Below are 20,743 nucleotides of genomic sequence, written 5' to 3'. Positions count from 1 at the left end.
ACCCTCAAAGACTCTCTAGCCCTTGCTTGAGAAAACCTACAGGATGCTCAACAAGAGCAAAAGGCCTGGTATGGTAAACATGCCAGAGGGTTCCTTCAAAGTAGGTGACCAAGTCATGGTCCTGAAAGCACTCCAGGCCAATAAGATAGATGCGTCATGGGAGGGGCCATTTATGGTCCAAGAGCACCTGGGAGCTGTTAATTACCTCATAGCATTCCCAGACCCTACCCTAAAACCTAAAGTATACCATGTTAATTCTCTAAAGCCCTTTTATTCCCGAGAAATCAAGGTTCTCCAGTTTACAGCCCAGGAGAGAGATGATGCTGAGTGGCCTGAAGGAGTCTACTATGACGGAAAAAGCAACAGTGGCATGGAAGATGTGAGCCTTTCCATGACCCTTGGGTGTAAGTAGCGACAGCAAATCCAGGAGCTGTGCACCAGCTTCGCACCAGTGTTTTCAGCCACCCCAGGACGGACAGAATAGGTGTACCACTCCATGGACACAGGTGATGCTCACCCAATTACAGCCCAACCCTACCAGATGGCTCGTCAAGCCAAAACCGCAATAGAAATGAAGATCGAGGACATGTTACAGATGGGTGTAATCCACCACTCTGAAAGTGCATGGGCCTCTCCAGTGGTTCTGGTTCCCAAACCAGATGGGGAAATTGGCTTTTGTGTGGACTACCATAAGCTAAATGCTGTAACTCAAGCAGAAAACTATCCAATGCCATGTACAGATGAACTGTTGGAGAAACTGGGACATGCCCAGTTCATCTCCACCTTAGACTTAACTAAGGGGTACTGGAAAGTGCTGCTAGATGACCCAGCCAAGGAAAGGTCAGCCTTTGTCACCCATGTAGGGCTGTATGAATTTAATGTGCTACCTTTCGGACTGTGAAATGCACCCACCACTTTCCAGAGACTGGTAAATAACCTTCTGCCTGGATTTGGGGAATTGGCAGTCGCCTACTTTGACAATGTGGCTATATTCTCAGATTCATGGGCAGAACACCTGGAACACCTCCAAGCAGGGCAGGTGCAACCACTAGGTGAACTAGGCAGTCGCCTAGGGCACCAAGTGGTTGGGGGCACCAAAAAGCAGTGCCCTGCCTCAGCAGAGAGAAGCCGCCTTCCGGAGGCACCTGAGAGCCAGAGTGTCGGCTTGTGGGGGCGGTGAGCCCCAGCCATGGAGGAGCCGGTGCGGCGGGGCAGGGGGACAGCAGCCCTACAAAGGCGGCAGTGCCACTAGCGGGGTGCAGCCGCCCCTCCTGCCCAGGCTGCAGCAGATGCATGTGGGCGGCGGCCCCCGTGTGCCCCCCTCGGGCTCTGCGGCTCCCGGGCACGTGAGCCTCCGCCGCCGCTGGGGCGCGGGGCCCTGAGCCTGCTCCTGTATGGGCTGCGGCGGCGGCGGCGGCTTACACTCCTGGGAGCCGTAGAGCCCAAGGGCGGCGAGAGGGGAGCCGGGGGGCGCACGGGGACCACCACCCGCAGCCAGGGCAGGCACATCCCCCGGCTCCCCCTTCACTGTGCTCGGGCTTTGCGGCTCCCAGGCATGTGAGCAGCCACCGCCGCCCCTGCCGCTACCTCTGCACTCTGCGGGGGAGGGGCTGTGCGAGCTGCAGCCCGGCAGCGTGTTTTGCCTCCACGTGGAGCCAGCGTCGGACCGGCATGGGCATGGTAAGGGGAGTCCGGGCCGCGGGCAGTCAGGGAGCAGGGGAGGGTTGGATGGGTTGGGAGTTCCGGGGGGGGGGCTGTCAGGGGACGGGGGAGTGGAGGGGGATCGGAGCAGTCAGGGGACAGGGAGCGGGGCGTTAGATGGGTCGGGAGTTCTGGGGGCCTGTCAGGGGGCGGGGAGTGGTTGGAGGGGGGGTGGGAGTCCCAGGGGTCTGTCTGCGGGTGGGGGTGTGGATAAGGGTTGGGGCAGTCAGAGGACAGATAGGGGGTAGGGTCATAGGGGGGCAGTTAGGGTGGGTGGTCTCAGGAGGGAAGGTAATCTCCTTCCTTAGAGGTTTTTAAGGTCAGGCTTGACAAAGCCCTGGCTGGGATGATTTAACTGGGAATTGGTCCTGCTTCGAGCAGGGGGTTGGACTAGATGACCTTCTGGGGTCCCTTCCAACCCTGATACTCTATGATTCTATGAGGGGGCAGTCAGGGCACAAGGAGAAGGGGGGGTTGGGGGTTCTGAGGGGGGCAGTCAGGGGGTGGGAAGGAGTGGATGGGGGCGGGGCTAGGGTGGGGCTCTCCCCCGTCCTCTTTTTTGATTGTTGAAATATGGTAACCCTAGGTGAGGAGGGAGCCAGGGGGGCACATGGGGGCCGGTGCCCACGTGCATCCACGGCAGCCTGCAGGAGCCCCTGGGGCATGGGGGTGCTGGGCTGCAGCCTGGCAGGGGGCGCGGCTGCTCCTTGCTAGCAGCACCGCTGCCTTTGCAGGGCTGCTGCCCCCCTGCGCCGCGCCGGCTCCCCCATAGCTGGGGCTCACCGCCGCCGCAAGCGGGACGCTCTGGCTCTCCGGTGCCTCCGGAAGGCGGCTCCTCCCTGCCGAGCTGCTGCAGCGGCCCAAGCCTGGGAAAGCCAGTGAGTGGACTTGGGGCGGGGGGCCGCCGGGGTGGGGTGGGTAGGGCTCGTGGGGGGGCTGTGCACCCTCCAGGGGAGTTCAGGGAGTGGGGAGGGGGGAACCTGCTCTGGGGAGCAGCCCCTGGGCACTGCTGGCCCCTGGCAGGTTGGCCCTGGGGGGGTCTATAAAGGCTCGTTGCGATTTGCCCCTCAATGAACCAATGTGCGGGAGATGGGGGAGAAAGGTGGAAGTTTCAGCTAGGGCACAAAATATCCTTGCACCGGTCCTGCCTCCAAGCTGTCTTCCAGTGCATAAGAGAGACAGGATTAACCATTAAGGCCAAAAAATGTCAAATAGGCCTAAACAGGGTAACATACCTTGGACACCAGGTGGGTCAAGGTACTATCAACCCCCTACAGGCTAAGGTACATGCTATCCAAAATTAGCCTGTCTCTAAGTCAAAGAAGCAGGTCCAATCCTCCTTGGGCTTGGCCGGGCATTACCAACGATTTGAACCAAACTACAGCCAAATTGCCACCCCACTGACAGACCTGACCATGAAAAAACAACTAAATGCAGTTCAGTGGACTGAAAAGTGTCAGAAAGACTTTAACCAGCTTAAGGCAGCCCTCACGTCTGACCCTGTACTGAGGGCCCCGGACTTCAGCCAACCGTTTGTCATAACCACCGATGCATCTGAGTGTGGTGTGGGAGCAGTTGTAATGCAGGAAAGACCAGATGAACAATTCCATCCTGTCGTGTTTCTCAGAAAAAAAATTTCTGAAAGGGAAAGCCACTGGTCAGTCTCGGCAAAAGAATGTTTTGCCATTGTGTATGCTCTGGAGAAGCTATGCCCATACATTTGGGGACAGCGGTTTCACCTGCAGACTGACCATGCTGCACTGAAGTGGCTTCATGCAGTCAAAGAGACTAACAAGAAACTTCTTTGGTGGAATTTAGCTCTCCAAGACTGATTTTAAAATACAACACATTTCAGGAGCCTCTAATAAAGTGGCTGATGCACTCTCTTGGGAAGGTTTCCCAGAATCAGCCGGCTAAAAATGTCCCTGTATTCTAAGTCATTGTAGTCCTTGAAATGTAAAAAGGTGCATGTATCTTATTAACTCTGTTTCCTAAATCTCCAGGAAGAAATCCCAGCTGGTGTGGACCCGACCTGAACCAGGCTGGCCAGCACCATCTGTGATTTGCGGGGCGTGTGATACATAAAAGGGGTCGGGGGAGTAGCTCCCTTTGATGGACAGCCAGCCAGTTACCTGTAAAATCCCTCTTGGTCTGTTCTCTGCTTGCTTTACCTGTAAAGAATTAACAAGCCCACGGGTAAAAGAAAAGGAGTCGGCACCTGACCAAAGGAGCCAATGGGAAGGTAGAACTTTTTAAAATTGGGAAAGAAACTTTCCCTTTGTCTGTTCTCTGGGCTGCAGGGACGGAGCAACAATGCTGTGTAAGGCTTGAAACAGGTATGAAAATTCATCTTCCATACCTAGAAGGAATTATTTGGATAGGAAATGTTTAGTTAGACACAATCAGGTTTATTTTTATTTTGGCTTGTGGATCTCCTCTGTGCTAACCCCTGATGCTTTTGTTTGCTTGTAACCTTTAAGCTGAACCCGCAAGAAAGCTATTTTGGGTGCTTAATTTTTGTAATTGTTTCTTTTAAGATCTAGCAAAAAGCCTAAATTCCAGATGTAATTTTTTCCTTTTTGTTTTTAATAAAATGTACCTTTTTAAAGAACAGGATTGGATTTTTGGTGTCCTAAGAGGTTTGTGCATGTTGTTTGATTAGCTGGTAGCCACAGCTAATTTCCTTTTGTTCTTTCTCAGCTCTTCCCCGGAGTGGGGGTGAAAGAGCTTGAGGGTACCCCACAGGGAGGAATTCCCAAGTGCTCCTTCCTGGGTTCAAAGGGTTTTTGTTTTTGTTTGTTTTGCATTTGGGTGGTGGCAGTGTTTACCAAGCCCAGGTCAGAGAAAAGCTGTAACCTTTGGAGTGTAATACAAGCCTGGAGTGGCAAGTATTAATTTTTAAAATCCTTACAGGCCCCCACTTCTGCACTCAAAGTGACAGAGTGGGGATTCAGCCTTGACACAGAGTTATTGTCTTTCCTTGGGCTGGTAGGGTTTTCATTGCTCCTTTTGAGCTTCATGTTTGATTGTCTTTGGATCCATGACTCACCTGCTGACCACCATTAGGGTGCCTAACCATAACACAGGATTTCTTTGGAAAAATCACACACACACGCTTCCCAACACACTGGAAAGCTAGAAAGGAGCAATTCCCTCCACATATTGTGCCACATTCTCCACCCAGAGAACTGTCCATAGCAAATTTTATACCTTTACCCAAACTCCTAGGCTGTTGTGTTTACATCTTCCTCAGTGGCCATCTATGATTTCTCTGTACATTGTATGCATGTTAAAAATCTTTCATTTGGGGCTGGATTTCAAAAGGACAATCTAATATATTTTCAGTTAATGTAACAGTACAATCACTTCACCTATAAAGTTAAAACATGAAATTCTGAACATAACATGAATCATAATTAGTGTTATTTACACACCTTGTTTCTAAGCTGATCATCAGTGCAGTATCTGGGAACCTTTTCTAGTATTGAGAGCAAAACAATACAGCATTTTCTCAGTGATAGAAGTGTCCGAGAATCTGATGCATTCCTCTGAGCTCAGCAAACCTCTTTCCCTTAATGGCAGAGAGCTAGGGGTGGGGGTCACCCATCAGGGGACTGTTTCCCAAAGAGAGCCTAGCTTTTACAGTTAGAAGAAAGGCTGAGCAAGGAGATGGGCCTGTCATCATGCTCAGAAGGTGACCAGGTGTGACCCTAAGCACCCTTGTATTCACACCCCACACTCTATTGTAAGAATTTTTGTACAAAGTATTATTTAGAAAGTAATAACTCACTGATCATTAATATTCTTGTGATGCATGTACACAGTGTGTATTAAGAGTTATGGATATATGCTTTAATTATGACTAAAGTGTGTTTAAACCAGGCATGTCAGGGGTAGTTGGTAAGCAGGTCTGCCCTAGACATCAGAATGTGTTTGCTTCTCTGTCGAGCCCTGTCATCAGGCACAGACAATCAAGGTACATTTACATATCTGGTAAACAAAGCTGTTGAGGTAACAAGTGGGGGAAGAGACTGAGAAGAGAGATGCTTGGTCTGCGCTTTCCTTTTCAAAGAATACCTTGAAAAGATTTACTGGTCTATAAAGACGGGGGCGGGGAGGGGGGGCTGTGTGTGAAAAGACTGGTGTTGTACAATATCACTGTATTATAGAAGTGTGTAGAATGAGGTCTTTTCTGAAAGCTAATGACTCACTGCTGATTAGAATCATTGTAAAATATATGTATTAACATTACATGAGGAAATATGGATACTTAATGATATTACGTTTTAAATCTCTGGCCAAACAGGAAGAAATAGGTTCCCTCCCAGATAGGAGAGAAGGCAGCTATCTACCAGTCTCCAATGAGATTAAGGAAGGTGTGATCCAAACCAGTTGCAGCCCATTTACATAGAAATCAGCAAGGTGATGGGAAATCCACAGGAAGGGAAGGGCAGCATGAGGTCATCCTGCCTCTTGAAACAAAGTCATTGAACTTTGGAAATCATCAGCAAAGACAGAAGCCGTCTTTGGCATCCATCACAAGACAGACACAAGAGAACCGAGCTCTTGCAAGCTGAGAAAGATGTGTTCTTCAACTGAGGGAGGGCTGAAGTCTGTGGGAACTGACTATCATAGCATGGGGAGGAGGTGACCAGCCCTCTGTGGAGAAAGAAATGGTTCGGGACTATTTAGAAAAGCTGGACGAGCACAAGTCCACGGGGCCGGATGCGTTGCATCGAAGAGCGCTAAAGGAGTTGGCAGATGTGATTGTAGAGCCATTGGCCATTATCTTTGAAAGCTCATGGTGATCGGGGGAGGTCCCGGACGACTGGAAAAAGGCTAATGTAGTGCCCATCTTTAAAAAAGGGAAGAAGGAGGATCTGGGGAACTATAGGCCAGTCAGCCTCACCTCAGTCCCTGGAAAAATCATGGAGCAGGTCCTCAAGGAATCAATTCTGAAGCACTTAGAGGAGAGAAAAGTGATCAGGAACAGTCAGCATGGATTCACCAAGGGCAAGTCATGCCTGACTAATCTAATTGCCTTTTATGATGAGATAACTGGCTCTGTGGATGGGGGAAAGCAGTGGACGTGTTGTTCCTTGACTTTAGCAAAGCTTTTGACACGGTCTCCCACAGTATTCTTGCCAGCAAGAATAAAGAAGTATGGGCTGGATGAATGGACTATAAGGTGGATAGAAAGCTGGCTAGATTGTCGGGCTCAACGGGTAGTGATCAATGGCTCCATGTCTAGTTGGCAGCCGGTATCAAGTGGAGTGCCCCAAGGGTTGGTCGTGGGGCCGGTTTTGTTCAATATCTTCATTAATGATGTGGAGGATGGCATGGATTGCACCCTCAGCAAGTTTGCAGATGACACTAAACTGGGAGGAGAGGTAGATACTCTGGAGGGTAGGGATAGGATACAGAAGGCCCTAGACAAATTAGACGATTGGGCCAAAAGAAATCTGATGAGGTTCAACAAGGACAAGTGCAGAGTCCTGCACTTAGGATGGAGGAATCCCATGCACCGCTACAAAATAGGGACCGAATGGCTAGGCAGCAGTTCTGCAGAAAAGGACCTAGGGATTACAGTGGACGAGAAGCTGGATATGAATCAACAGTGTGCTGTTGTTGCCAAGAAGGCCAATGGCATTTTGGGGTGTATAAGTAGGGGCATTGCCAGCAGATCAAGGGACGTGATCGTTCCCCTCTATTTGACATTGGTGAGGCCTCATCTGGAGTACTGTGTCCAGTTTTGAGCCCCACGCTACAAGAAGGATGTGGAAAAATTGGAAAGCGTCCAGCAGAGGGCAACAAAAATTATTAGGGAACTGGAACACATGACTTATGAGGAGAGGTTGAGGGAACTGGGATTGTTTAGTCTGCGGAAGAGGAGAATGAGGGGGGATTTGATAGCTGCTTTCAACTACCTGAAAGGGGGTTCCAAAGAGGATGGACCTAGACTCTTCTCAGTGGTAGCAGATGACAGAACGAGGAGTAATGGTCTCAAGTTGCAGTGGGGGAGGTTTAGGTTGGATATTAGGAAAAACTTTTTCACTAGGCGGGTGGTGAAACACTGGAATGCGTTACCTCGGGAGGTGGTGGAATCTCCTTCCTTAGAAGTTTTTAAGGTCAGGCTTGACAAAGCCTTGGCTGGGATGATTTAGTTGGGGATTGGTCCTGCTTTGAGCAGGGTGTTGGACTAGATGACCTCCTGAGGTCCCTTCCAACCCTGATATTCTATGATATATATATAGAATGATATATATAGAGAATATTCTATGATTCTATTATATGACATAACTGGAATATACTTTATGCTACATATGCCGTGTAACATATCTCTGTGAAGGTTATGAACTTCTGAATTTATTGATCCTATTTGTATGCATGTATCATTTTTGTATTCAAAGTTATGAATATTGGCTGTGTACTGGCTTGATTTCTAAGTGCCCTTCGTAAGCATTTGGTCAGCTTCATGAGAAAGGAATGTACTAGTTAAATGCCCAATCAAGAAGCCCTTAACAGACAATGGATCTTGAAGATGCCAGTCCACATCTGAGCTTTCCCAGGAATGTGGCTTGGCTGGTAAGAAACTCAGTCATACATGGACATGTGACTTGCCCATGTGACTCCAAAACTCCATTTTGTAGCTGGATTCTACACAGGGGGAGAGGGTGTGTCCACCCACAGGAGAAAGTTTGTTTAAACCTCTGAGAGACCCCTCCATTTTGTCTTCAGCTGGCTAAGGAGATATCCTTGGGGGTGGAGAGGCTATCTGAAAGAAACTGGAACAAAGGACAGTAACTACAGGAGGTGTGAGTGACTGCTGGATCCAGACTAGAAGGAGACTAGTCTGTTTTAAAAAAAAAAAAAAAAAAAGCTTACTGGGTGAGGTTTTTATCTGTATTCAGTTTTCTTAGACATAGACTTGCATGTTCTATTTTATTTTGCTTGGTAATTCACTTTGTTCTGTCTGTTAGTACTTGGAACCACTTATCCTACTTTCTCTATTTAATAAAATCACTTTTTACTTATTAATTAAGCCAGAGTATGTATTAATACCTGGGGGCAAACAGCTGTGCATATCTCTCTATCAGTGTTATAGAACAATTTATGAGTTTATCCTGTATAGGCTTTATACAGGGTAAAATAGATTTATTTGGGGTTTGGACCCCATTGGGAGTTGAGCATCTGAGTGTCAAAGACAGGAACACTTCTTAAGTTGCTATCAGTTAAGTCTGAAGCTTTGGGGCACGTGGTTCAGACCCTGTATCTGTGTTGGAGCAGACTGGCATGTCTGGCTCAGCAAGACAGGGTGCTGGAGTCCCAAGCTGGCAGGGAAAGCAGGGGCAGAAGTAGTCTTGGCACATCAGTTGGCAGCCCCAAGGGGGTTTCTGTGATCCAAACCATCACATATATATTTTATAGAACATGGAAAATGACTTTAGAGAATCTCAAGTGATTTGCGACACCATCTGCACCTGAAGCTGTTTAGAACCTCAGTCACCATTACTCTGAGTGGTGTGGAAATTAATTAACTTATTCCCTGGTCCCTCCCTTCCCTGCATCCTTTCCTGCCTCTTTACCTCTCCCTGGCTGCTTTGCTTCCCATGGCAACCTCTCCTGATGTTTTACCCCCATCAGACCCCTTCTGCTGCTGCTTACCCTTCCCCCGACCCCACCACTGTCCCTTCCAGATTTCCTTGTTCTGCAAGTGTCACCCAGCAGTACCATTTTTCCAAGAGCGTGCAGCCACTGTGTGGGAGAGAACACAACTCACAGGCACCTTTCTGTGCTGTTTAATATTCACAGAGGGCCAAGTCCTAAGGACTCAATCCGTATAGAGTCCCAGCCATCAATAGGGAAAGAGTTGTCTAAACACTGAGTAAAGCTGTCATGGCTAGGTCCCTGGAGAACTTTCCTGCACGTGCTATTGGGAAACAATTCAAAGTACAGAGTTGGGGCCAGACCCTCAGCTGGAGTAAATGGGCACAGCTCCATTGAAGCCAAAGGGGCAACCTCCATGTACACCATCTGAGGATCTGGCCTTGTACATTTCTTCTCTCCAACTTTTGCTATTTTAAGCAGCTGAGATTGCTAACAGCGTCTGCATTTTCTTGACACATTACAGCTTGAGGCAGAACGCTCTATGCATGTAGATATCGCTACGTCACCCAAAACGTGCCAAGGAAAAACCTACTGACAACAATGCCCATTAGGACCCATTTGCGGAGGAAGATTTCCTCCCTGCCCCTCCCCCATCGCTTAATCCCCTCATGAGCTGAGAGAATGAGAGCAAAGGAACAGAAAAGAAAACAGAGAGGATTTCCTTCAAATCTGCTCTTTATCGCTGTGGCAGAGACTCATTCCCATAATCAATTTGACAGGTGTGCAACGGTTGAAAAGTTGGGGGTGCAAGGGCGAGCGAGAAAGGGGGGAGCGGCAGAAACCTGCTTTCTTCCAGCAGGCTGCCAAGTGCACCCAGCCTGCTGATTAGACATGACAAGCACACCTGCTGTCTCCAAGGCCCTGCAATTAAAACCTCTTTGAGGTCCCAGGAAGTGACCGCATTAGAAAAGCCCCTTACAGTCAGCTCCTTAGCGTATTTCAGTGTCATTAGCAGAGCAGCAAAGTCAAGGCACATCGGCGGAGGGCTCTGCCATGACCCATGCTCCCTTCCCGCTTGGGGAGGGGATGCAAGGTGATTTTTAAAGAGCCTTTCCCCCTCCCCCATGCTCCCCCTTCTTGGAAGCGTTCTTTGCAGAGGTTGGAGAAGAAGGGAGGGGGAAGGGACTTAGAATTCATTAGCGAGAGAAAAGAACTTTGCTGGAAGAAAGCCGGTCCTGGATTCCATTGTTGTTTCCCCAGAAGTCCCTCTCAGATAGATAGTATTTTCTTCTTTCCTTTCTCCTTCTGTTTCTTCATCCTCTTGCGCTCTCTCATTCTTTTCTCCAGTCTCCCTTTTCCTCTCTCATGTTCCTTCCTGTCTTTCCTGCTTCATGTGGCCTGTGCCAGCCCTGGCTGTGTGTCACTAGTGCTGCCAGCTGTGGGCACTGGGTACTGGCCTAGGGCTGTGTCACCTGTAGTGACACTGCGAGCACACTTGTTGAGACCAGTTGGGCCTGGGGATGTGACTCTTGTTCATGTGCAGGGTGAACAAAATGCTCCATTGCTATGGGCATCCCAGTCTCCTGAGAATCGGCCTCCACAGCCAGTCCAGACTTAGGCTCCATTCCAGGAGGGTGACAGTTATTCGTTTTCACTCCCTTGGGAGTGAATGGACAGTAGCCTTGCCAGCCCTGGTGCAGGCCAGATTACTACTTAATTCTGAATAAGGTTTTCAAGCTTGAGGGCCCATCCTGAGAGGCTCCAGAGACCCAGCTCCTGCTTCCATGGGATGTTCTTTATCGGTCTTGCTCAGAGGATACTTTACCATTATATTATGTACTACATCAACATGTCCATGACAGTCACCCCCGCTCTCCTGCAGTCCTCCCACTCACTCCTCAGACCATGCTATATTCAAGTTCTTCCTTTCCACCTCCCCCATCTCGCTCCATACACTTCTCTCCATCCCTTTCTCCCTGCTTCTCTTTTGGGCCTGATCCCAGTCCCTTTCCGTTCATTTCACTGGGCTTTGAATCAAGCTTTGGCCTTGATATCATGCTACCACCTCCACGTGCAGAGTCTTTTTCTCCTCTATCGTGCCCACTCTCTCTCCTCCTTCAACCCCTGTTCTTCCAGCAATCCTTCCCTCCCTCCTCCATCATCAGTATTCCCCACAGCATCCCTCAACTGAACAGCAACTTGGGTTGTCTTTTCCAGTTTATGCCCCAGTCCTGCAATCAGGTTTCCTAGCCTGGACCAGTGGGATCCAGATTAGCACCTCTAACGGCAGGACTACTGCTGTATATCAGGGCAGTCAAATTGTGTTTGTAAAGCACTGTGTCAACGTACAGTGCTGCACTATATACTAATAATTAATAGGGCTGTCAATTAATCACAGTTAACTCGTGATTAACTCAAAAAAAATCACAATTAAGAAAATGAATCGTGATTAATCGCACTGTTAAGCAATCGAATACCAATTTAAATTTATTAAATATTTTGGATGTTTTTCTGCATTTTCAAATATATTGATTTCTATTACAATACAGAATACAAAGTGTACAGTGCTCACTTTATATTTTTATTACAAATATTTGCACTGTAAAAATGATAAAAGAAATAGTATTTTTTCAGTTCAACTCATACAAGTACTGTAGTGCAATCTCTTTATCATGAAAGTGTAACTTACAAATGTGGATTTTTTTTTTGTTACATAACTGCACTCAAAAACAAAACAATGTAAAACTTTAGAGGCTACAAGTCCACTCGGTCCTACTTCTTGTTCAGCCAATCGCTAAGACAAACAAGTTTGTTTACATTTATGGGAGATAATGCTGCCTGCTTCTTATTTACAATGTCACCTGAAAGTGAGAACAGGCATTCACATGGCACTTTTGTAGCTGGTGTTGCAAGGTATTTACGTGCCAGATATGCTAAACATTTGTAGGCCCCTTCATGCTTCAGCCACCATTCCAGAGGACTTGCTTCCATGTTGATGATGCACTTTAAAAAAATAATGTGTTAATTAGATTTGTGTCTGAACTCCTGGTCTGTTTTACCCACATTCTGCCATATATTTCATGTTTTAACAGTCTTGGCTGATGACCCAGCACATGTTCGTTTTAAGAACACTTTCACTGCAGATTTGACAAAACACAAAGAAGGTACCAATGTGAGATTTCTAAAAATAGCTACAGCACTCGACCCAAGGTTTAAGAATATGAAGTGCCTTCCAAAATCTGAAAGGGATGAGGTGTGGAGCATGCTTTCAGATGTCTTAAAAGAACAACACTCCAATGCGGAAACTACAGAACCCAAACCACCAAAAAAGAAAATCAACCTTCTGCTGGTGGCATCTGATTCAGATGATGAAAATGAACATGCATTGGTCCACTCTGCTTTTGATATTTATTGAGCAGAACCCATCATCATCATGATTGCATGTCCACTGGAATGGTGGTTGAAGATGAAGGGACATGAATCGTTTGTGCATCTGGCACATAAATATCTTGCGACCCCAGCTACAACAGTGCCATGTGAATGCCTGTTCTCACTTTCAGGTGACATTGTAAACAAGAAGCGGGTAGCATTATCTCCTGTAAATTGTATCCAAACTTGTTTGTCTGAGCAAGTGGCTGAAGTAGGACTGAGTGGACTTGTAGCCTCTAAAGTTTTACATTGTTTTATATTTAAATGCAGTTAATTTTTTGTACATAATTCTACATTTGTAAGTTCAACTTTCATGATAAAGAGATTGCATTACAGTACTTGTATGAGGTGAATTGAAAAATATTATTTTGTATTTTACAGTGCAAATATTTGTCATAAAAATAAATATAAAGTGAGCACTGTACACTTTGTATTCTGTTGTAATTGAAATCCATATATTTGAAAATGTAGAAAACATCCAAAAATATTTAAATAAATGGCATTCTATTATTGTTTAATCACATGATTAATTGAGATTAATTTTTTTAATCAAGTGATTAATCGTGATTAATTTTTAATCACTTGACAGCCCTAATCATTAATAATAAAGAATGCATACAGTGTTTTCTGCAAAGAGAGCTACAGACTTCCAGTGCTGTTATGTTCAGCAAAGAAACCCAACCTGATAGCAGAGTAAGAAGAACCATTAGTGTGTGTCTACACCACAGTGTAGACCCATACTTCAGCCTGGCTCAAGGTTAACCACCCCCCTTGTGCTATCCCAGGGCCTGGACCCAGAATCAAGCAGGGATGGAGGGGCTGAGATTAAGTCTAGATGGGACCCAGGATCCAAACCATATTGATTTGTAGTGTAGCAGCACCCCTGTGTGACTGAGTTCCTGGGAATCATCTGAAGGTATCCCACAACTCCACAGGACAACCAGCTTAGTCCTTTCTAGCCCAACAATCTTCAATCCAATCAGGACTGGCCTTACCATGAGGTGAACTGAGGTGGCCGCCTCAGGTGCCAGACTGTTGGGGGGTGCCACTAGGACCCAGAGTATAGAAAATTGTGTCTGCTGCTGGTGCATATGTATTCTCTCTGCTCTAGGTGCACAGAGATGGTGGAGTGCTGTGCTGGAGGAAGGAGGGCACAAGAGACATGGCAGGCAGGAGAAAAGGTGAGAGGGAATAATAGAAAGCAGCAGGAGCTGCAGGGAGAGAGAGGAGGAGGAGCCTCTTATGTACCTCTCTAGCACCCCCAGGAGCCTGGACTGATTAACACCAGCTTCTCAGGGAGCTTCCTGTTTCCTGCTGCTTCTCTGAACACACAGGCAGTCAACTGAAGTAGTAGGAGTCAGGTAGGCCCTTAAGACACTGATATCTTCCCTCACTCAGGCCCTGCTACCAGCCTGCTTATCTGTCCCCTTCAATTGAGTGTTGAGAGCCACTATAGCTGGCACAGAACAGTCATGAGTGAAAGAAGAAAACGCCCCTCTGGGGCAGCATTCAGAAAAAAGAAAGAAAGCAAAGGAAGCTTTTCTATCTAAGCAGGAAGGAGCTCTCCTGAGATACATAGACACAAATGTTCATGGTGAGCCTTCTGGCCCCAGTGAGGATGTGAGTGGTGAGGAGATGCCTGATCTTCCAGTTAGTCAGAGTGCAGGTGTTATAAATATAAAGGGAAGGGTAACCACCTTTCTGTATACAGTGCTATAAAATCCCTCCTGGCCAGAGGCAAAATCCTTTTACCTATAAAGGGTTAAGAAGCTCAGGTAACCTGGCTGGCACCTGACCCAAAATGACCAATGAGGGGACAAGATACTTTCAAATCTGGAGGGGGGGGGGAAGGCTTTTGTCTGTCTGTGTGATACCTTTTCCGGGAACAGATCAAGGATGGAAGCCCTCCAACTCCTGTAAAGTTAGAAAGTAATCTAGCTAGAAAATGTGTTAGGTTTTCTTTGTTTTGGCTTGTGAAATTCGCTGTGCTGGAGGAAATGTGTATTCCTGTTTTTGTGTCTTTTTGTAACTTAAGGTTTTGCCGAGAGGGATTCTCTGTGTTTTGAATCTGACTGCCTGTAAGATTATCTTCCTTTCTGATCTTACAGAGTTGTTCTCTTATCTTTTTTTAAAAAAAAGAAAAGGAGTACTAGTGGCACCTTAGAAACTAACCAATTTATTTGAGCATAAGCTTTCGTGAACTACAGCTCACTTCATCGGAGTTATTGGTTAGTCTCTAAGGTGCCACTAGTGCTCCTTTTCTTTTTGTGAATACAGACTAACACGGCTGCTACTCTTTTTTTTTGTTGTTCTTCTAATAAAGTTCTGTTTTTTAAGAATCTGATTGGGTTTTTTGGGATCTTAAAAATCCAAGACTGGTCTGTGCTCATCTTGTTATTCTCAGGCCTCCCCAGGAAAGGGCGTGTAAGGGCTTGGGGGGATATTTTGGGGCAATAGGAACTCCAAGTGGTCCTTCCCCTGATTGTTTGTTTGTTAAATCACTTGGTGGTGGCAGCATTTACCTAATCCAAGGGCAAAGACTTTGTGCCTTGGGGAAGTTTTAACCTAAGCTGGTAGAAATAAGCTCAGGGGGTCTTTCATGCACGTCCCCACATCTGCACCCTAGAGTTCAGAGTGGGGAAGGAACCCTGACAGCAGGTGACCTGGCAGCTACTGCAGCATCCATATCTCCATCTCAAATGGATGTAACCATGCACATTCCTGAAGAAAGGTGTAGATCAGAGAAGAGTGCGGTGGAGGCGCAAGAAACAGCTGCTTCTGAGTTTAGTTCCTTAAGTCTAGATGATCCAGGACTGTGGACCCACTTGAGCAGTAGTCTGAGGGACTTCCTTGTACTGCATGGGCCACAGCAAATGAAAAATTTCATGTTCCCCAAAGAAAATGAAAATAGAAGTTTCCATCCAACACATTACTGGCGTGAAATCCCCAATGGTGGCAAAGTGAAAAGGCTCATTGCCATTGTGAGAATGCTTGCTACCCAAAACCTAACACTGTGTGGCACTTCAGATCAGCTGTACGTTCCAAACAATGGAAACTTCCTTAACATTGTGGAGCTGATGGCTGAGATTGATGCTGTATTCCAGGAGCATCTAAGAAGAGTCACCCCCAAGAAATGTACACACACTACTACCTTGGAAAAACAATTCAAAATGAGATCATACAGTTACTGGCAACAAAAGTCAAACAGAAGATTGTGGCAGATCTGAAGTCAGCAAGATATTACTCTGTTATTCTGGACTGCACACTTGACATCAGCCATATGGAACAAATGACTTTAAAGGTGCGTTTTGTAACAACAACAGAACCTAGTGAAAATGTCCCTGCAATGGTCAGAGAACATTTTCTAGAATTTATTGACATTGGTGATGATACAGGAGCTGGTATGACAAATCTGCTTCTTAAAAAGCTGGAAGATACAGGAATTGCGATAGCTGACATGAGAGGTCAGGGCTACGATAATGGTGCCAACATGAGAGGAAAGAACAGAGAAGTGCAGACACAGATCTGAGAGTTAAACCTTTAACTTGAGCTTTTTTTGTCCCATACAGTTCTCATTCATAGAACTTGGTGTTCAGTGATGCAACATCAGCTTCTAGTGAGGCTGCTGAATTTTTTAATGTAATTCAAAGCACCTATGTATTTTTCTCTGCATCAACTCATCGATGGCCAATTTTGAAGCAACATCTGGGTTCATCCTTTCTGACACTGAAACCACTGAGTGCCACACGATGGGAAAGTCGAGTGGAGGCGATAAAGCCTATAAACACCAAATTGGGAAGATAGATGATGCCATAGTTGCCTTGATGGAGGATAATGCTATGACAGGAACTGTTCGTGGGAGAACAGTGGCAGAGGGAAATGGAATCACCAGAAACATACATAACTTCAAATTTCTGTGTGGCTTAGTGTTGTGGCATGACATACTGTTTGAAATAAATGTTGTAAGCAAGAGACTCCAAGGTGTTGACCTTGATATATCTGGAGAAATAGAACAACTGGACAAAGCAAAGTCATACCTACGGTCTTACCAGTCAGATGAGGGATTTCAAAACATTCTGAAGGGTGCACAGAAGTTGGCAGAGGAACTTCACACTGAAGCTATTTTCCCACCCACGCAAGAATACAAGAGTCACTGAAGAAGAAGACATTTTGATTACGAGGCACACGATGATCCCATAAGAGACCCCAAAGAACAATTCAAAGTTGAATTCTGTAACCAGGTGCTAGATTGTGCAATACAGTCAGTTGAAGAACTTTTCTTGCAGCTCAAGGAACACAGCTGTATATTTGGGATGTTGTATGATACTCCAAAACTCCTCACTTTTCCTGAAGAAGACCTACACCAGCAATGCAGGGCACTAGAGACAGTGTTGACACATGATGACATGCGTGATATTGATGCGAGTGATTTAGGTGATGAACTGAAAGCCCTTTCAAGATACATTTCAGCAGGATCAACTCCAAAGGCTGTTCTGGAATAAATGTGCACAAATAAGATGACCACCCTCTTTCCAAATGCTTTTGTTGCTCTGCACATACTTCTAACACTTCCAGTAACAGTTGCCAGTGGAGAACGCAGCTTCACCAAGCTGAAATTGATAAAATCACATCTATTCTCCACAATGACACAGGAGAGGCTGGTCGGCCTTGCAACCATCTCAATAGAGCATGAGCTGGCCCAGACTGTGGACCTTCAGGAAGCAGGTCAAATCTTTGCAACCAAGAAGGCATGGAAAGCACCACTTTGATTATTCAAACAGATAAAAATGCCAGTGTTTACTGTGCAGACAAGAAAAGTTACATTTGCTGTTCAGGCGTTTGAAAGTTAAGCGTTACTTAAAATTTTTGAACAAGGCATTTTAAGTTGTTAGTTCTCCTTTATTGGGGTAGGTAGCAGAGCAATACCATGAGAGGAGTAGAACAGGAAGCAGGCAGAATTGAGACCTTTCAAAGTTTTGGCCCAAGTGAGGGTGCATGGGAGTATTTGAGCTCCCCGCCTCCGGTGCCAAAATGTGGGCCAGCCCTGAATTCAGTCTATTGAAAATGGAAGCCCCCACCCTCTGGCAAATGCCAGCAGCTCAGGTCAATGTTAACCAATTATCCTCTGCTCACCTATCTGCAAGCACACCATCAGAGAGCCCCCAAGGGAGAGTGAACCAATCAAACCTTTTGCAAAATGAGCTGCTTCCTGTACCCTGCAGGGTGCGCAGTCAAGTTTTCCCACAGTTCACCATTGTCCCAGGGCTAGAGAGGCCACATTTCAGGGTGGGGAAAGCACTAGGGACTCTGGAATATGGCTACTTTGACTCAGCTCTGCACACTGGAGTGTGGATACCGGAGCTCTCGGGTCAAGCATGGGTCAGAAAATTCTTAACCTAGGGTTAAAATACAATGTAGATTCTACAGGAGTCGGCAACCTTTCAGAAGTGGTATGCCGAGTCTTCATTTATTCACTCTAATTTAAGGTTTCGCGTGCCAGTAATACATTTTAATGTTTTTAGAAGGTCTCTCTCTATAAGTCTATATTATATAACTAAACTATTGTTGTAAGTAAAGTAAACAAGGTTTTTAAAATGTTTAAGAAGCTTCATATAAAATTAAATTAAAATGCAGATCTTATCAGTTTAGTGCAGTGGTTCTTAATCTGGGGTGCACACACCCCCTGGGGGTGCGAGATGCCCTTTCTGGGGGTGCGAGACATGTGAGATTTTTTTAGAAGGTAAATCATCAAAAACACAAATTAAGCACAGGCACATAAGTTCAACTACTTTGTTTCATCAAACCTATGTATTTATTAACATTATACATTTTTTAACAATTACTGTAATATACAAAGTTTTTAAGTTTTCAAGTTTTTAAGCTAATTGTAGTGTAATTTTTGATAAGGGCTGCAGAACGCTGGGCCCAGGTCAGGAACAGAGCCCTGGGCTGGCTGCCGGTACCACAAGCCGGCAGGAGGGCTGAGCAAGGCCAGAGGCCCAGACCCCGGCTGCCAGGGGGCCGGGTGGCTGGAACCTCAGACCAGCAGCGAGGTGAGTGGAGCCAGCCGCTGATATCCCAGGCTGGCAGCAGGCTGAGCAAGGCAGATGGCCAGGACCCTGGCTGGCAAGGGGCCGGCGGCTGGAACATCAGACTGTCAGCGGGCTGAACTGGGTGGTGGACAGAACCCCAGACCGGCAGCAGTTCACCTGTTGCTGGTCAGGGGTTCCACCGGCTCATTTGAGCGTCATTTGAGCTTCCCACCTCAGGTTCCAGAATGTTGCGGGCCAGCCCTGATCAGAGGTAGGAGGAGGCTTAGGTGGCTTTAAATCACCTTTGAGCCCTCACAATCCTGCGGTGCTATAGGGGCTGGAACAGCTCCTGGCATAACCTAGACAGTCTTGGGGACCTATCTAAGTAACAAGAACTTCCGCAGACTGCCTTACAGACTTCAGCCATGCCTGAAATCTCTGCAGAGCTGTATGCCACAGCCCTACCTCACCAGACCCAGCACACATTCCTATGCCAGTGATTGAGCAGGATCTGTCTTCTGCAGTGCCTGCCTGCAGTGAATTTTCCCTCAGCTCAAGAACTGGGCCACTTTACTCTGCTCTGGCCTTGTTATGCAGTGTAAATGGGCTAGAGCAGGTGTGAGGATCTCACCCCAACTGGAAAAAATCCTCCTCTCTGAGAAATGCATAGATGTCACTGGTGAGTCAAGGGCTAGGCATAGCAATGATTCATTTTTAAACGTGTCTTTTGACTTTTGAATGTATCTTTACAAAAGCTGTCACTACAAGTGTGCTAGGTTTTGATTTGTAGTCTGTAGCCACCTTCCCTATTGGTATAGGTAAATAGCTTGGTATCCCAGGCCGGCAGCAGGCTGAGCGGGGCAGATGGCCCGGACCCCGGCTGGCAAGGGGACGGTGGCCAGAATCCCAGACTGTCAGCGGGCTGTGCTGGGTGGTGGACAGATCCCCAGACCAGCAACGGCTCACCCCCTGCTAGTCTGGGGTTCCGCCGGCTCCTGCCAGCCAGTGTCCCAGCCGCCAGCCCCGCTCAGCCTGCTGCCGGCCGGGGTTTCCGTTCACTTAGGCTGGCAGCAGGCTGAGCGGGGCTGGCGGTCGAGACCCTGGCTGGCAAGGGGCCAGCGTCCGGAACTCCAGACCATCAGCGGGCTGAGTGAGGCCAGCAGACAGAACCCCAGACCGCTGGCAGGCTGAGCAGCTCAGCCCACCGCCGGTCTGGGATTCCATCCGCCAGCTCCTGCCAGCCGGGGTCCTGGCAGCCGGCTCCACTCAGCCCGCTGCCGGCCTGGGGTTCCATTCACCCAGGCAGGCAACGGGCTGAGCAGGGCCGGCAGCCGGGACCCCTGCTGGCAGCAGCGTGCCAGTAAAAATCGGATCGCGTGCCGCCTTTGGCACGCGTGCCGCAGGTTGCCAACCCCTGATGTAGATGCTCAAGCCCAGGTTTCCCTAACTTGGGTCAACTGACTCAAATCCCACTAACCTTGGGCTCACATTGCAGTGTAGACATATTCTTAGGGAAGCTGTTGATTCTACCTCCTGCGCGGGTGCCTACACAGATGTTTTACCAAGGCAGTGATACAGGCCCTCTGCATCCTGTAAACACCTCTTAGTCTATTTTCCTCATGACCCTCCTGAGGTGGTGCCTCATTTTATTGGCAAGGAGCTGAGGCACAGAGCAGATTTAAATAATTTACCCAAGAGTTTAATCCACATCTCTTGAGCGCTAGCTAAATTACTGTTAGGAATATACAACTCTAGGGATTCTGTACTGCTGACACCTCTACATCACCATTGGACAATCAGAGGGGTTACTACCTGAAGGACCCTGTTGTAACGATGGTGGTTCTGGTGGGACCCAACTGAGAGTGCCAATTCAGGATAAACTGCTTAAAGCAGGGCAGTTGCAGCCCAAGGCTGGGGTTTTTCCACCTCTAAGGCAAACCAAACCAGCCAGCCAGAGAGGTCTTTGGTTTTAC

The 20,743-nt window shown here is 47.3% G+C and overlaps 1 long non-coding RNA gene across 2 annotated transcripts in view; it reads left to right on the top strand.

The window, feature by feature from the left end:
• Nucleotides 1-1,481: 1,481 nt before the first annotated feature.
• The window catches only part of LOC141993499 (uncharacterized), a 173,551-nt gene continuing 154,289 nt past the window's right edge, over nucleotides 1,482-20,743 (top strand). For both annotated transcript variants that reach the window (XR_012640874.1, XR_012640873.1), the window contains exon 1: nucleotides 1,482-1,680. This is a non-coding gene — a long non-coding RNA (uncharacterized LOC141993499). The remainder of the gene's footprint in view (nucleotides 1,681-20,743) is intronic.

This window comes from Natator depressus, chromosome 9 (genome assembly GCF_965152275.1).
Source record: "Natator depressus isolate rNatDep1 chromosome 9, rNatDep2.hap1, whole genome shotgun sequence".
Lineage (NCBI taxonomy): Eukaryota > Metazoa > Chordata > Testudines > Cheloniidae > Natator > Natator depressus.
The sequence above is the reverse complement of the archived record's forward strand: the minus strand, read 5'-3'. Positions and strand labels throughout refer to the sequence as shown.